The sequence below is a fragment of the Oratosquilla oratoria genome, chromosome 12, assembly GCF_046742065.1.
Source record: "Oratosquilla oratoria isolate Oo_2021 chromosome 12, ASM4674206v1, whole genome shotgun sequence".
NCBI classification, from domain to species: Eukaryota; Metazoa; Arthropoda; class Malacostraca; order Stomatopoda; family Squillidae; genus Oratosquilla; species Oratosquilla oratoria.
This window is the reverse complement of record NC_134788.1, coordinates 19,266,600-19,279,401: the sequence shown is the minus strand read 5'-3', so window position 1 is coordinate 19,279,401 and position 12,802 is coordinate 19,266,600.

The following is a 12,802-nucleotide window of genomic DNA, read 5'->3' as shown; positions in this document are numbered from 1 at the left end:
ATATCTAGGTCGGATGGGAAAATATCATAATAATAGTAAATTAATAAATAAAAAGTATAATAATGTAAATAACAAATAAAATACATAAATAAATGCATAGATATAGTTGAATAATAAACAAAAAAAGGTAAATAGTAAATAATGACAAATTGACATATAACTAATACTAAATGAAAATCAAACAGACAAATGGTAACAAAACAAAAACAAATAATATAAAATGAATTATAATCATTACAGCATCTTGCATAGGTGTTTATCTAAATGATTCTTAAAGCTTCGAGCTGAACTACGTTGCACTACCTGTGCAGGAAGTTTATTCCATTCATTAACTACACGGTTGGCGAAGTTGTTTCTACCTACTTCCAAATTGAATCTATTTCCGGACAGTTTGAGACCATTGTTTCTTGTCTGATTCTCATTCAGTGTGAAAATTTTGTCACTTTTGATGTCAATTTCCTTTAGAATTTTCAAGACCTGTATCAAGTCACCTCTGAGTCTACGCCTTTTTTTTAGGGAAAACAGATTCATATGTTTTAGTCGATTTTCGTTTGATTTATCTTTTATATTTGGAATCAGTTTTGTGGCTCGCCGTTGTACTTTTTCCAGTCTGTCAATGTCTTTAATGAGATTCGGTGACCATACGGAAACAGCATATTCCAAATGTGAACAAACTAATGATTTATATAGCTTGTTAATGAGTGATGGACTTTTGAAATCAAAAGATCGCGCCATCAGTCCTAGAATCTTATTTGCTTTCTCAGAGGCTGAAATACACTGCTTGGATGATTTGAGATCGTTACTAATAATTACGCTGAGATCTTTTTCACTATCCACTTTTGTTAACGAATTTCCAAATAACTTGTAATCGTACTTACTGTTATTTCTACCTATGTGCATTACCTTGAATTTACTCGTGTTAAATTTCATTAGCCACTTTTCAGACCATTGCTGTAATCTAAATCTTCTTGAATATCTAATTGGTTTAAGTGATTATTTGCCATTCCACACATTTTTGTATTATCAGCAAATTTAGAAACAGTAGATTTTAGTCCATGATCTATATCATTTATATATACTATGAATAGAAGTGGCCCAAGAACGGAACCCTGAGGAACTCCACTTGTAACATTTTTCCATCTAGAAGTTTTTTCCATTTAAAACAACTCTCTGTTTTCGATCATTCAACCAATTACTAGTCCAACTTAATAGGTTACCACTTATTCCGTGTGAAGCTAATTTAGTAAGTAGTCTTTAGCAAAGTCTAGATATATCAAATCTATATTGTTTCTTTTGTCATAACTCGAGATAACTGTGTTGTAGAATTCGAGTAAGTTAGTCACGCAAGAACGTTTCTGTCTGAAACCATGCTGGCTATCATTTATCATACGGTTACTTTCTAATGATGTTCGATAGCATCTCTGATGATAGTTTCCATTATTTTTCCTACGATTGAAGTCAAACTTCTAGGCCTATAGTTATTTGGTTTCTTTTTATCATCTTTTTTGAATATGGGAGTAACGTTAGCTAGTTTCCATTCTCTTGGGACATCTCCGGATATGATGGATTTCTTGAAAATAATTTCTAATGGAACAACAATCTCATTTTTCATTTCCTTTAAGATTCTTGGATGCCAACCGTCAGGCCCTGGTGTTTTATTAACTTTGAGTTTCTCTATACACCTTTTAATTTTTTCTTTTGTTATATTTACCGTAGTGAGTAAATTTACCCTAGACTTTTCACAGGTTTCAGTTTGGAGTTTACTTTGAGGTGTTTCGTTTACGAATACAGAGCTAAAATAATTGTTTAAAATGTTACACATTCCTTCATTTGAATATTCAAGTTGACCGTCAGCAGATAATAGTGAACCAATGTGATTCCTAACAACCTTTTTATCTCTAATGTAACTAAAGAATTCTTTGGGATTTTCTTTGGATTTATCAGCGATATTCATTTCGTATTGTCGTTTTCTTTTCTTTTTTATTGTCTTTTTTAAATATCTCTGTATTGATACATAACTTTCATAGTCATTTGATGCACCCGAGCACTTATATTTCTTATAAGCCTGACTTTTTTTAGCAATACTTTTTTCAGTTTCTCCATCGAGCCACTTTGGGCGAGCCTGATTTGGGGGACGTCTGTCCTTAAAAGGAATGTAAGTTTGAATCATCTTAGTGAGCGTATTTTGAAATATTTCCCACATCTGATCTACAGGTCTTTCGCTTAATTTTGCCTCCCAATCTGTAAGCTGAAGCTCCTGACGTAGTCCTATGAACTGAGCTTTACTGAAATCGGGTATTTTAGAAACACAAGTATCTTTTCTAAAAAAAAATTAGGAGTTTGAATCTAACTAAGTTGTGATCGCTATTTGCAACAGTTTCACCGACTTCTACATCAGTTACCATGCTTTCGCGGCTAGTGATCAATAAATCGAGTAAGTTTCCATATCAATATGGATAATACGAGTAAAGGCTATAGGCTACACAAAGTGCAACGGAAAATGATACAGTTTAAGTAAAATTTGTTTCGCAATGGAAACCAGGTGTTTTTTTTTTATTTATTACCTAAAGCTCTTGTCATACTATCATGATTCTCGTCAAATGTTTTGATTTTCAAAAGCTGTAGGACGACTTCGCTTACGGTATTCTTGACTTCACTAAAGACAATTCAACAACGTGTCTAATATTCGTATTCTATGTTTAACGCCTCTTAGTTCGTCATTCAGCTTCTCAACATATGACACAAAGGTAATATGACATTTGGAGATTCGGAAAAGTGAACAGATTCTAAAAGAAGTCGTTTCTACTCAAACGAACACCTAAGTCGTCTATGTGTGACCGGGGCTTTACACTCCCAGCATTACAAATGCTGGATCACGTGTGGTTTATCAATGCAATTAAAGAACACTAAAAGTAACAGGCGTAAAATAAACATTATTTAACCTCGAGATTAACTAAACCTGCGGTAATAAAAAATCGGACTTGATAGAGAAATCCTACCAAAAATTACCTAGAGTTCTAAGCCTTTATAAAGACTCTACATAATAATCGCAGCAAAAGACAAAGAAAAATCATAGAAGCTCTGTACATAGCCACCAACAAATGTACAAACAATAGAGTAGATGACATCAAATTATCGGAGACAACAGCACGGCACGCAGCAAAAGAGTGGAAGAAAAGGGGACGAATGATCACCAGAGGCATCCCACAGAGTGTCAGTACGACCAACGCGCAAGAGTTAGAGCCTCCTTGAACTCAGACCTATCCAAGTTCATTACCCACATATTTTTTGTATTTATTGCCAGTATTTGCTGAAGTGTAACATTCTTTCTGAAGAAGCACCATAGTGCGAAACTAGTAAAAGAATAAACTCTCGTTCTATTTGTGTGTTTTTCCCTCTGCCTCTCTCACAACCTGTCAAAATGTCGTCATATATACGTATATATACATATATACGTATATATACATATATAAGTATAAGCAGAGCGCTATCGTATATAACATCTTCAGTGCAAAAAGTACATAGTTAATAGAAATACATAAATTATATATACATGAAAAAGGAACAAGGACAGTTTACAAAAGGGTAGAGGACAATCAACCCCCTGGAAGGTGGACTGTCAGATCGCAAGGGTCAATGCGTCCGCTAATGAGGGTAGGGCGACATTAGGTCACAGTCGCAGGGTATGGATCAAACTACACTCTATTAAGATTCTTACTATCATGTTCTTAGTATAATAGATTGCATGGGCATTATCCCAATCAACTGGATGATTATTCAATTCAACATACTTAAAGATTCCACTAGAATTATTGCCATCCCTAACATTTTTCTTGTGTTGTTCAATTCTAATGTTTAAGGGTTTGGCAGTTCGACCTATGCAAAATTGATTACACATTTTGCAAGGAATTTCATAAATGCTTCCTTTTTTGACTTCAATACTATTATTGATGAACATATGTTTTATTGTACTATCATTTTTAAAAACTACCTTTACGTTAAATCTTTTTAATAATTCTGTAACACTTAACAAATTTTCTTGAAATGGCAAAATTAAAACATTATGATAACTAAAAGGAGATTTTGGTTGAGGAGTTAAAAATGATTTCCTTGCAAAATTGTAAGCAATATTAAGGAATTGTATAAGGTATTTAAATTGTAGCCCAATGTTAAAAACATTTCTGATTTCGTCATCAATAAATTCAGGACTACAAATACATAAAGCTCTGAGAAACATTGAAGAAAAAACTGAACGTTTGATACTATTTCGATGAGAATAATATTAAGGAATATATGAGCTTACATTGGTTGGTTTACGATATATTTTAAATTTAAGGCTGTTGTCTTGACGTAGAATGGTACAATCTAAGAAAGGTTAGGTACAATTTTCCTCAATTTCTAAAGTAAATTTAATAGAATCAACAAGGGTATTCAATTTGGTTAAAAAATCATGGACATTTTTATCTTCTGGCCAAAGACATAGTATGTCATCAATATACCTAAGCCAAGGGATGTTAGGGGGGAAGATTTTGTGTAATACTTTTGTTTCAAAAAATTCCATGTATAAATTACTCAAAACTGGGGATAAAGGGTTTCCCATACTCATGCCGAATTTTTGGGAATAGAAATTACCATTGAATTGAAACTTGCAATCTTTAACACATACCTTAATTAGTTCGATCAATGTAGTTGATGGCAATGGAAGAACATGTTTATTAAGTTCATCTTGAAGGTAAAATAATAAATCATCTATGGGGACTTTCGTGAATAAACTGACTATATCAAAACTAACCAATGTAAACTTATAATTTGGTTTGATATCATGAAGTTTGTCTATTAAATCAGAAGTGTTTGTAACATGAGAAGAAGAGATTGTACCTACTAAAGGGCTAGTTACTATCCTTAGCCCTTATATATATATATATATATATATATATATATATATATATATATATATATATATATATATATATATATATATATATATATATGTATGTATATTATCCGACCTCTGAATGGGCCCAAAAGTCTGTCGGCACGTCGCCGTAACGCATTGCATCCTTCCCTACACAAATTATTATTAGTACGCCTTGCAATATAAGACAAACTAATCAAACTCTTATCCTCTATCCATCACTGAGTAGGTTTAGATCTACCGGGGGACTGACCATTTTTATTTATTGCGTTATTATGTCATTACGCTATTGTCTAACGTTTCCAGAAGATATAATCAAGCGTCTTATGTCCACGTCCTATATGTTGTGTGTTTACGTCAGTTTATTAATTAACCTCCTGAGGCACACTGGCTGACGAGCTGACTTACGGGAAACGTGATTATCCCGTGTCAGCATACTACAATTTCACTGGTGCTGACAATTGACGTCACCTGAAGGAGACTAACATAGACAGTTGAGTGGACTGTGTCTTTCTAAAAATTCAATTATGTGCCTTTTACTAGGAGTAATTAGGATTAGTTTCTCTTTGAAATACGCAAAGTTATTCAGTTGTGAAAAACAGGCGTTTCCTCTGTTCCACCCTACAGCATACATGTAGATGTATTTGCAGTTCTTTGTGATCTAATCGATAAATGGAAAAAAAATACTTCAATAAATGTAAGCACTTATGAGCGGTCTGTTTACATACAATGACCACTCGCACACGCGCACACACACACACACACACACACACACACACACACACACACACACACACACACACACACACACACACACACACGCACGCACACACACACACACAATTTTACAAATGCACTTTATTTTGACAGACGACTGGTTTTTATATTCGAGGACGGGAAGTCCTGGAATGAGCTAAAACACCCGATCAATCGCCTCATCCCAGTTACACACTTCATAGAAACTCTTGATGGCGTCTGTTGATAACTCGCCAGTGAGACGGGGTCGCCGGAACGAGCTGTCTACGAACAACAAGAACTTCGAGATCTTCGAGAACTTCCAGAACTTCGAGACCTTACAAAACTTCGACACCTTCGAGACCTTCCAGACCTTCGAGACCTTCCTGAACTTCTAGACCTTCCAGAACTTCGACACCTTCCAGACCTTCTACACTTTCCAGAACTTCTAGACCTTCCAGAACTTCTACACCTCCCAGAACTTCTACATCTTCCAGAACTTCTATACCTTCCAGAACTTCTACACCTTCCAGAGCTTCGACACCTTCCAGAACTTCTACACCTTCCAGAACTTCTACACCTTCCAGAACTTCTACACCTTCCAGAACTTCTACACCTTCCAGAACTTCTACACCTTCCAGAACTTCGACACCTTCCAGAACTTCTACACCTTCCAGAACTTCCACATCTTCCAGAACTTCTACACCTTCCAGGACTTCAAGAACTTCGAGACCTTCAGGAACTTCTAAACGCTCGGAACCCTTAAGATTTGCGAGACCTTCAGGGTATTCGAGAACTTCGAGATCTTCAGGATCTTCAAGAACTTCTACACCTTCGAGAACTTTAGGAGCTTGAAGACCTTCAGGGGGCTTCAAGATCCTCGAGATCCACAGGGACTTCAAAACTTTTATATTTTCGACAAATTCAAGAACATTTAGACCTTTGAGAACTTCGATATCTTGGAGAACTTCAACAACTTCTAGACCTTCAAGACCTTCGAGATCTTCAGGAGTTTCAGGAATTTCGACAATTTCAAGAGCTTTCAGATCTTCAAGACTTTCAGGAGCTTAAAGAACTTCTAGATCTAGTAATAATGATAGTAATGATGATAATAATGATAATAGTAGTAATAATAATCGTAGTAAAAATAATAATAGTAAAAATGATAATTGTAAAAATTATAGTAATAGAAATAATAATAGTAAAAATAATAATAGTAAAATAATAATAGTAAAATAGTAATAGTGATAATAATTATGGTAATAATAATAATGATGATGATGATGATGATGATGATGATGATGATGATGATGATGATGATGATGATGATGATGATGATGATGATGATGATGATGATGATGATGATGATGATGATGATGATGAAGATGATGATGACGACGACGACGATGGTAATGATGAAGATGATGATGATGACGACGACGATGATATTGATGATGAAGATCATGATGACGACGACGACGATGACGTCGACGATGACAATGATGATGATGACGACGACGACAATGATGATGACGACGACGACGACAATGACGACGATGTTTCCTAGACTGTCTGGCCGAGCAGTCCAATCTCCCCGAGGAAGGCAATGGCTGGAAATGAATTTTCCCATAAATCCCATATAGATTGCATGTTGTGTTGTTGGCGCGCGTAATTTCTACAATGGAATCCTCCAATATGCGTTGAATAGTATGTGGTGAAGTGTAACATCCAGGATAGATATCCACCAAGGTATATAGACAGACAAACACTTGACCTTTGACGATTCATATATACATAAGGCTACATATCAAATATACACTACACTGGGGGTAATACGACGTGCCTGGTGAGTCATATATTCGATATTTTAGGAACCGTTTTTGTCTATTCAGATATAGAAAGACTATACAAACGCTTCTGGTCTCACCAAATTGATGGAGACACTATGAAAGGTCATTGTATCACTACGAAACTCCTCCACACTCTGACGCTTGGCGCCAATGGCATTTGGCATTTGATTACACGTTGCCGTTAGGTGCCAAAGCACCACGTACTCTACCAAGGAGCTCCTTTCCCTGTGCCAACGGGTCTCGAAGTGTGGTGCTCAGTCTACTGACAACAGCCAAACCCAAGCCACCGGATCTCAAAAATACACAAATATATCTTTCTCTATCTGTCATGTAATGCAGTGTTTCTAACCTTTTCTAGCTCATGGCCCACTTTTAACCCATAATTCTTCTGTGGCCCATAAAATTATTAATCAAAGAAATTACTTTTGTTTTATATACTATATAGCTACTAAAAAATTCTCTGTCTAATGAAACAATTATTCATTTATAATTGATATTTATTTTTACAACTTTTTCTATACATGGCAAGAAACAAAAAACTTTCACAAACAGAAAATGAGATTCAAAGAAACAATTATTTTTCTTTAAAATATAAAACCAACTTTGAAATTAAAAAAGAAAAAATATATATTTGTTGCAAATTAATTTACTCAGTAAGATCCTTGTGCCTGGTGCCTCTTTGCAACTTCTTCTATGTTAGGATCCATGCTTGTTAAACATAGACGCAGATCTCCTGTTTTTATGATTTCTAAGCGGTTTCTTGCTTTTGATAGTAGCTGAGACACCTTGCTTAACCCTGATTGTACTAGGTGAGTTGCTGGGAAGGCAATGATATATAGCTCAACTTTCTCCCAGAACAATAGAAAATTAACTACCAATTTCTTTACTTGTCCACAAGTTCCAAAGTCCATGCTTAAATCTAGCTTTGGCAGTATGACTACTCTGCAACTCAAAGTTTCTTGCAATACGATATCAACATCTGCCACATTTATCCCAAATGGATCTACCACCCAATTTGGAATTTCCGTTTCTAGGAGATCTCAGGTGTCTCAGATACTATCAAAAGCAAGAAACCGCTTAGAAATCATAAAAAGAGGAGATCTGTGTCTATGTTTAACAAGTATGGATCCTAATATAGAAGAACTTGCAAAGAGGCACCAGGCACAAGGATCTCACTGAGTAAATTCATTTGCAACAAATATTATAATTTTTCTTTTGTAATTTCAAAGTTGGTTTTACATTTTAAAGAAAATGATTGTTCCTTTGAATCTCATTTTCTGTTTGTGAAAGTTTTTTGTTTCTTGCCATGTATAGGAAAAATGGTAAAAATAAATATCAATTATAGATAAATGATTGTTTCATCAGACAGAGAATTATTTAGTAGCTATATAGTATATAAGATAAAAGTAATTTCTTTGATTAATAATTTCATGGGCCACAGAAAAATTCTGGGTTAAAAGTGGGTCATGAGCTAGAAAAGGTTAAGAAACACTGCCCTGAACCATGATGGCGTCAAACGTCTCCTTGACGAAGCCCTAGCTGGCGAGTGACGTCGTACAAGAGGTACTGCTGGTCGCCCGCGGGGCCCGAGCAGGTGGGTGTGTCCCCTGGGTCCCACCCGACAGGATGACGTTGGCCTCGCCCTACGTACTTACGTATCCCCGTAGAGCCCCCCAAGGTCTTGCGGGAGAACCTGCATGGTGGAGGACGAAAACGTAGGGTGTCACACGGTCAAACCCGGTTTGACAAACACCTTATTCACACGGTTAAACGCCGTTTGTCAAACGTTTGACAACCAAATACCCCGTTCATACGGTCAAATCCGGTTTGTCAATCACGTTTGACAAACAAATACCCACATTCACACGGTCAAACCCGTTTGACAAACCGTTTGACCATGTATATGGTCCTTGATGTAACGTGTGTAACGGATACTGGTGAGTGTAACGGATGCTGATGTGTGAGTGTAACGGATGCTGATGTGTGAGTGTAACGGGGTTATGGATGTATATGTAGCGGGTGCTGTGTGTGTAACAGGTGGTGTCGTGTGTAACGGATATGGACAGGAGAAATTACGCCAATAATGAAGTAGATTGCAAGAGACCATTAGGCCTACACTTGACAACACAGAGTTGAAATAATGTTCTTCCTTTCTACTTACATTTCAGTTTATCAATTTATCATTTGATAATTTATTAGCTTGAAATAAATTTGCGAAACGAGATCCAAATCCTAAAGTCTTTATATTCGTTTTCTTTGCGTTCAATTCCGTGGAAAAAAGGCACATCGGCGTCAATACTGAGCTTATTTTTAGTATTTTGATTAACATATGCAAAAAATAATGAGTATTTACTTCATTACAAATCACAGGAAATCAGACAAGCAATTGCTTCCATTTCTATATATGGGGAATACAATTTTTGTAAATTACCAAAGAACAGCAAATTGATAAAAAAAAAAAAAAAAAATGGGTCAAATTTCGGAATTTTTTTATTTTTATTTTTCATTTAAATTTTAAACATGCATAGGTTGCCAATATTTCATTCTTTTATTTATACATTTTTTTATCTTTGTTTTTCTCAAATAAAAAATTAGAAGGAGCATAGCTTCCTTCCTGTTGGCCAACTAGCTCATCAAACCTCCAACACAACATGCTTGAAGAGTTGTTACACGTTCAGACCAAACAGACAGACAACCTCAGTCGATGCCAAGGGTAGAAGGGGGTAACATGTCCCTTACTCAAGACGAGGTGATGGCAATTGGGATAGTGATTGCCCTCAACGAAAAGAAAAGGAAGCGTTCAAAGTGGACAAAGGACTGGTTACTGAAAAGGGACCACATTTCTCATACCAACTTAATGAAGGAGCTGAAATTACACCCAGATGATTGGCGCAATTATATGCGCATGGACGAATCAACATATTTAGAACTTTTGAATTTGGTCACTCCATTCATTACTTGTAAAGACACCGTTATGAGAAAGTCCATTAGCCCTCATGAACGGCTGAGCGCAACATTGCGTTTTTTAGCAACGGGCAAATCTCTGCAAGACTTGAGATTTTCAGCTCTCATCGCAACTAGCACCTTATCTAGGATTATACCAGAAACGTGTCATGCCATCTACAAAGTTCTTAAGAAGGACTATTTAAATGTGAGTTATGATATTCAAAGTGTAATGTTCCTTTATTGTGGAAAATCAGTACATAGTCAGGATATGTGAAAAATATTGAAAATTTCTGTTGAAATGTGCAATAACTGTAAACACAGTAGTAAACAAAGGGACAGAACCAAACCAATCCAAAAATGTAACTCGTTATTATCTCATTCTTCAAAGGTAAATAATATAGGCCTACAAACGTAATAATGTATAACCGAAAACAAAAATTACCAAGTGAATACCTTCTCAAATCAATCAAAATTACAAAATAATAATAATGATAATAACAATAATAATAATAATAGTAATAATAATAATAATAATAATAATAATAATAATAATAATAATAATAATAATAATAATAATAATAATAATAATAATTATGATAATGATAATAATAATGATAATAATAATAATAATAATAATAATGATACATACATACATACATATACCAAGGCTTTTTCCCCCTTCCAAAGGAGGTAGCCAAAAAGGGAAAGGCATAAAAACACTCCCACCCATTTCATCCCTAAATACACTCCACACCCCTCCCGCCCTTCCTCTCATCTAAGCACCTCCTGGATGACGGGTCATCCCTGCACCCTGCCCACCGCCCTGGGTCAGAAGCAGTGTCGCAAGACACAGTACATCCACAGCAAGGCCACTTCATTTAATCGGCGACCCCCCCTCTCCGTCCCCCTTTGCATATAAGGCGAGGACGGGGAGAAATCCCTTCGGGCTGCGTCAAAATTTACTCGCACATACTACCCCACCCCCCACCCCCCCGCCCATTCCTCCTCATGCAGTCACAACATCATCCATATACAACCATTCTCCACTCACCTCTGTCTTCCGTCCTCTCCCTTCCTTCCTCAACAGACATTCCCCTCTTCCCCAAAGCCCCCTTCACCCCATCCATCCACCTCATCCTAGGACGTCCCCTCATGTTCACTCCCTCCACATCTGCCTTCCATACCTCTTTTACTAGTCTTTCTTCACTCATTCTTTCCATGTGTCCAAACCATCCTAATACTCTTTCATCAACCCTATCTCCCAGCTCCTTTTTCACCCCTGTTCTCCTCCTCACCTCCTCATTTCTCACTCTATCCAGCCTAGTAACCCCCACCATACTTCTCAGACACCTCATCTCAAACACATTCAAACTCCTTCTCTCTTCTTCTCTTATGTTCCACGTTTCTGCCCCATACAGTGCTGTTGGCACAATCACTCCTTCATACAGTCTCCTCTTCGCATCCATTCCCAAATTTCTATTCCTCATTACACTCTTTAATCCACCAAGGCATTTACTCGCTTCTCTCAATCTACATTCTACCTCCACCTTCACTCCACCTTTTCCTGCTACACTTGCACCCAAGTATCTAAAACTATCCACTTCCTCCAGTCGCTCTCCCTTAATGTTCACTTCCAGTCTACTGCCACTTTCACCCCTTGTACATCTCATCACCTTACTTTTACCTACATTTATATTTAGCTTTCTTCTATCACATACTCTCCCAAACTCTGCCACCAGCTTCCTCAATCCCTCCTCTGACCCTGCCACAAGCGCAGTGTCGTCCGCAAACAACAGCTGGCTCACCTCCCACTTTTCTCCATTTTCTTTAACCATCTCCAATCCCTGACCCACTACCCTAGCATTCACCTCTCGCACCACCCCATCCATGTATAAGTTGAACAGCCAGGGCGACATAACGCATCCTTGACGATAATAATAATAATAATAATAATAATAATAATAATAATAATAATAATAATAATAATAATAATAATAATAATAATAATAATAATAATAATAATAATAATAATAATAATAATAATAATAATAATAATAATAATAATAATAATAATAATAATAATAATAATAATAATAATAATAATAATAATGATAATAATAATAATAATAATACCAAACCAAACCAAACCAAACCAAAACAAAATGCCCCTCGTTTGCCAGCCTACTTCTAACTTATAAAACTGTTGCAAGGGCTGAAAACTTGAGAAAAGTTGACAAATATTGGAGTCACTACTGTCTCTATAATGTGAGGGAGGAACTTGAAGACTGTGGTAATGGTGTTGCAAATAATTAACGTGAATGATATGGTTCAGTTGCAATTTTAGAAGAGGCAGTCA